The sequence below is a fragment of the Sus scrofa genome, chromosome 3 (genome assembly GCF_000003025.6).
Source record: "Sus scrofa isolate TJ Tabasco breed Duroc chromosome 3, Sscrofa11.1, whole genome shotgun sequence".
Lineage (NCBI taxonomy): Eukaryota > Metazoa > Chordata > Mammalia > Artiodactyla > Suidae > Sus > Sus scrofa.
The window spans coordinates 76,272,048-76,278,047 of record NC_010445.4 but is presented as its reverse complement, the minus strand read 5'-3'; the positions used below and the strand labels follow the sequence as shown (position 1 = coordinate 76,278,047).

Here is a 6,000-nt window from a genome sequence, read left to right as displayed (position 1 = left end):
CGCAAGTCTCTTCTCCAAGTCCATGATTTTCTTCTCTGAGGAGATGTTCATTTGTGCTGGATATTAGATTCCAGTTATAAGTGATATCATATGGTATTTGCCTTTGTCTTTCTGGCTCATTTCACTCAGTATGAGATTCTCTAGTTCCATCCATGTTGCTGCAAATGGCATTATGTCATCCTTTTTTATGGCTGAGTAGTATTCCATTGTGTATATATACCACATCTTCCAAATCCAATCATCTGTTGATGGACATTTGGGTTGTTTCCATGTCCTGGCTATTGTGAATAGGGCTGCAATGAACATGCGGGTGCACGTGTCTCTTTTAAGTAGAGTTTTGTCCGGATAGATACCCAAGAGTGGGATTGCGGGGTCATATGGAAGTTCTATGTATAGATTTCTAAGTTATCTCCAAACTGTTCTCCATAGTGGCTGTACCAGTTTACATTCCCACCAACAGTGCAGGAGGGTCCCCTTTTCTCCACAGCCCCTCCAGCACTTGTTATTTGTGGATTTATTAATGATGGCCATTCTGACTGGTGTGAGGTGGTATCTCATGGTAGTTTTGATTTGCATTTCTCTTATAACCAGCGATGTTGAGCATTTTTTCATGTGTTTGTTGGCCATCTGTATATCTTTGGAGAAATGTCTATTCAGGTCTTTTGCCCATTTTTCCATTGATTGATTGGCTTTCAATTAGCATTTTTGATTCTTCTCTAGGACGGCATTATAGCAACTCCGTGCTGGCCCTGGGTTACTTGATTCCAAAGAGCAGCTCTGATTGAGAGTTACATACATTTATGATAAATGTAAAAAATGCCAAATGAGGTCATTGTTACTTCATAAATCTGGTTTGGTGAGCAAAATGTTTCCAACTTAGGCACCCACAAAATGAAATCGAAAACCGGCTTCTTCAGGATGAAGACAGCAGTCTCCCCACGCCTTTTTCAGTCCAGTGTGCGCGTGCGCGTGCGCGTAATTGCGCACGTGCCTGTACGCGTGACTGAGCGCGTGACTGCGCCTGCGCGCTTGTGCATTGCAGTGGCTGCGGCGGCGGCAGCGGCGCAAGGGGTTTTAGCTACAGAACAGCTCAGAGAGAGTTCGAGAAGGTGATGGAGGCCAGGATTTCAGCTCCTGTGAGTTCACCTTCCTTTATTTACATCCCTCCTCAATTACCGCCTCCCCATCTTCACCCCAGTTGGAGGGTTAACTGTGGCTATTTTTGGAAGGTAGGATTTGGGATTATGCGTGTTTAAAATGTGCTTTTTTTTTTTTTAAACTTCTTTATCCTCTCTACTTTTTTGGGGGGGTCTGTGAACATATTTTCGTAATAAAAATGAAACCTTTTAACCAAAAACTGTAACGTAAGTATCACTTAAGAGCTTCGGAGCGAACACTCGGGCACGATCTGCAGAGACTGCGTTTCGGTTGGTTTACAGCTTCCCCAGTGGATGTTTAGGTGCGGCTAGAATGAGGAATCTGGGTTTAGGAGAGCGGTTCTCAAAATAATCAGCAGGTTGCGGTTGTTGCGGAGCCACAGAAAACACTGATGCCTGCCTGGGTATCCCTGCAGAGGTTCCGATTTAGTTGGTCTGGAGCTTGGCCTTGGCTTGGGGAGGATCACAAGTGCCCCAGGTAATGCAGGAATCAGATGGGCCTCGTGGTTTATCTCAGAAGATTTTTTTGCGGGGTGGGGGGAACTTATTTTTGCCCTCTTACCAAGCTTATCCCATCATTTCCCAGTTAAATAAGGCGATACTGCCCTAAACTTTGAGCACTGCTGATTATAGGACTGGCAACAAGGATCCATTCCCCTTTGGGGTAGGGTAACAAAGTTACAGGAACACCAGTTACAAAGTTAATTGTGGAGAAAGGATGAATTTGAAGGAGATTTTGCCTAAGACCAATTTACCTTCATAAACTACAGTAGGTAAGTATATTTATAAGGAGGAGGGAGCTGCCTCTGGGGTGCAAATAGTCCTAGATAATAATGTTTTTAGTCTCCAGTTGCTTTTGCCTCCCTTTCTTTCTGGCCCCCACCTCCCTCTTTTTTAGGATGGGAGGGCCTCCTTACACTTGTCTCTACCAGACTCCTTTGTGACAGTGTCCAGATTGAATTCTGGGCTTTCTTTTATTAGACCATTTTTTAGGGCATATTAAAGAGATGGAATGACTGCCCCCTTTGCTGTGACAAAGTGTTTACCGAGGTGGGCTCGTACCAGGGCGGCAGGCCCAGGTGGGTCTGACAAGCAGTCCAGCCACAGCTGTTTCTGGCTTCTTGCTTCTCTGCAGAAGCCACTTGGGAGCAGTGTGGCCTTGCCTATGAGGGAAGCTCAGGGAACCTTCCCAGAACTGACCAGCACAGCCCTGGAGCTTGGCTGATGACAAGTGAAATATTTCACAGAATATAAATCTTTCAACTTGCAAATGCTCCTTTGGTGAGAAATCAGACAGTGGGTAAGGAGCAGGCAGAATCCTTGCCCCAGTGAATGAAGCTAAAGGATAGGAGCCCCGGCCTTTGTTCTGTGATTTCATAGTACCAAGTTTGTGGGAAAAAAGATTCTCTGCTTACAGTGGGTCCACTGGCCAGAATGGGCTCCATAATGGGAGGCACCAGTGCCTCTCTTTATCTCACTGACAGAAGAGGCAAAACAGAGCAGCTCTCCAGCCTGATGTGATATTCCACCATGCCAAGGCTTCCAGGTTCTAAGCTCTTCTGACAGGTCAAACAGAGGAATATAGGACTCAGGGCCTTTCAATCTTCTTTTCATAAGAAACAGTAAGAACTTTTCAGTCTTATTTGTTTGTTCTGGGTGTTTGAATTAGATTCTTTACCATGGATGCATCTTGCTGCCAAGATAACATTTAGAGTATTATTTTAGAAAATTATTGTAAGTGTCTGTGAATGTGTGATTAGCATTGTATTTCTATTTTATTGCCTTGCTTTTTATTGTCATGCTTCTAGGATCTACTTGGAAAGGAAGCAAAGGAAAGGGATATACAGGGAGCTGGGGGTGGAGGTCTAGGGAGCATATGGGCATGAAAGAGAGAAGTGGGCTGACGAGTGGATTCCCCTCCAGACTACCAAGGTCACAGGGCAACAGGAATTGAAGGGTGAACCTCTGAACTTGGTTTGAACCTCTCTCTCAGGTCATACCCTTTTCCAGGTATTACTCAATCCCATTGCGGACATCAGTTCCTTGCTGAGAACAAACCCAACTTTGGGAGGGGAGCTGGAGGAGGAGTTGTCAGATGGGAGAACAGAGAGATCCTGCTGGCAGCTTTAGCCTCTCCCTAAAAGCAGGAGGAGTTAAGGACCACCTGATTGCCAGCTCTATGGTTGTGCACCTGGGGTAGATTCCAGAGGCTGTGAGATACACTCAGAAGAAAGGCACCTGGAAATCTGGTGTTCATGGCCAACCTGGACCAAGTGTGTGAGCCTGCCTGTCTTCCCTCCTGTTTTTCCCTCTGAAGGTCAAAACTAGCCAGTTTCACTTGGGCCAAGCGAGATACATCCTTTTTGACTATCATGGGAGCTTTCCACACCCCAGGCTAGGAGAGGCTCCCTTTGGCTCTGGAGGTGATCTGGTGTCTCTCTTGTTTCTGGAATTCTTGGGGAGTCTAGGTTCTCTGGAGCAAAATGGAGATTTCTAGGCAAACTTTATCTGAATTTCTCCTAAAAGTCAGCAACCCATCACCACAGCTGTTTCTCCAGTTACATGCCCAGTGAACCATGGAAGCAAACAAACTTGGACTCCATGACCTTGACTCGTAAAGTCAAAAGTCAGTTATACATCAGTCCTGTAAGAAAGTGTTTCATCATAGGGGCAAAATTTCAGAGCTTCTATGTTAGTTTTAGAAGCTGTACAAAATCAATGAAACAAGAGCTGGTCCTGAGAACATACAAGTAGCCTATTATATATTATGACATGGAAAGTTCTTCAGGTAAACAGATATAAGCCATCAGGACTGACATAATTGCTTTGTAAATTGCTTGATATGGCAGCACTAATGGGGATTCCATCCTTGAGCACAGGGGTCTTTATTGTAGTCTGGCTGTGATAACGGAGACCTTGATAAACATGGAGGGCACTGTGCCAAGGGCATTGGATACATTTTCTCATTTAGTCTCAAAAATACATACCTTTATATTGTGTATATGAGAATATTTTGCTTGAAGAGGTTAAGTCACATGTGCAGGCTTACCTGGATGCTGGGTGGAGGAGCCTCTATAGCTTGGTTTCTTATAGTTCCCTCCCCACAAATTAATTGTGAGACCGTAAGGCTGAGAGTCTGTCTCTCCAGCAGTGTGCTAAGTGAAATAAAAAACTGCTTCTCACCTTTATTCTCATTGCTTTAAATAGCAATGTTGGATCTTCATGTAGGGTTCCTAGTTGTAGATTTGGGAAAACTTTCTCTTGAAAGAAAGGAAGTCTAGAAATCTATAGTTCTTAGGTAAAAGAACAAAGGAAACATCCTCTGTACCCTGATAGTCATTAAAAAAACCCAACAAAACTGAAGTAGGACTCCCTCTTTTTGTAGGGGGATTTTTTATTTTTTGCTTTTTTTTTTTGCTTTTTTGGGGCTGCACCTGCGGCATATGGAAGTTCCCAGACTAGGGGTTGATTTAGAGCTGTAGCTTCTGGCCTACACCACAGCAACACGGGATCCAAGCCATGTTTGTGACCTACACCACAGCTCAAGGCAGTGCCGGATCCTTAACCCACTGAGGAAGACTAAGGATCAAACCCGAATCCTCATGGATAATAGTTGGATTCGTTTCTGCTGTGCTACGACGGGAACCCCCGGTAGAGGGATGTTTTAAGGACTGTCTCTCTATTTACTTTGGAAACCAAGGGCAGCTTCACTTGGTGTTTGACAAGATCCACAGTGGTGCCATCACAGAATGACCAGACTCAGTGGCAGGGCAGCTTGGAGGCTGAGTGTAGGCAATAGCACAGTGGCTTGGAAGAGTGGCTGTACTTCTGGCACCAGTAAGTGCCATGGCTTGAACCAATCCCCAGTGTCCATCCTCAGCCTGTCTAACTGGTTTGGGATGGCAGGAAGACCACATGCTGTGCTCTCCTCCATGGTTATAGATGTTCCTGGGAGACAGGTCAAATAGTGGAGGTCTGCCTGTAACTCTTATCTTATGTGGCTCCTCTGTTCATTTTAAACACTTGGTTCACACTTCCTGCATGCCAGGTACTGTGTTTCACTTTAACTCAATTTGTACAGCAGTCCCACGAGAGAGGTACTATTCTCATCTTGATTTTGCAGGTGAGGAAACAGGAACACATAGGAGTTGATTTGTTCAGGGTCACCCACACATGGTAGAGTCAGGCTTGAACCCAGGTCATCCGAACCTGGACCATGTGTTTTTAATAACTGTGGTCTTGTCCTTCGGCATCTGACCTCGTCCAAAGTATAATCAGTTTTGACATGTCTTTTTTTGGGAGGTGGGTGGTTTTTGTCTTTCTGAATAAAGAGGTGGTATGATGGTGTAGAATTAGAGCTTAGTTGTTGCAAGACCCTGTGGCCTTCAGATTTCAGAGTCTTGTGAGGAAGCTCTGGAGAAGTTTGAGGATCTCTGATGCTTTCATCTCATTAGGTGTTCTAGGTGCGCAGTTTTTTCCTTCTAAATAATGATATTAAATCCCAGTGTTATTTTTGTGTGAATTGTAAAATTATTGTGCAGTAATAGCATTCATTTGTATCGCTAGTACCTATATGTGACTTACTGCTGGCTTCTCCCCTTGACAACAGCAATTCTTGGCAGGCCTTTCAATACCCAGCAGAATTTGGGAATGTAATAATCAGCACTCATCACAAATCTCTTGACATTATTTGTTTTAATTTTTTCTTATTACAACAACATGTGTTTAGTGAAGAACAAATAGGTAATACCCAAAATGCCAAAAGAAGAAAGATAAAATCATCTAGAATCACACACCACTCTACTAGCTGTACCAAAGCAATATTGGTAGAGTTTTGCTCATA

General features: G+C 44.1%; 1 long non-coding RNA gene across 2 annotated transcripts in view; it reads left to right on the top strand.

Annotated features, from left to right (window-relative positions):
* Window positions 1,044–6,000, top strand: part of LOC110259998 — a 114,809-nt gene continuing 109,852 nt past the window's right edge. For both annotated transcript variants that reach the window (XR_002342635.1, XR_002342634.1), the window contains exon 1: window positions 1,044–1,136. This is a non-coding gene — a long non-coding RNA (uncharacterized LOC110259998). The remainder of the gene's footprint in view (window positions 1,137–6,000) is intronic.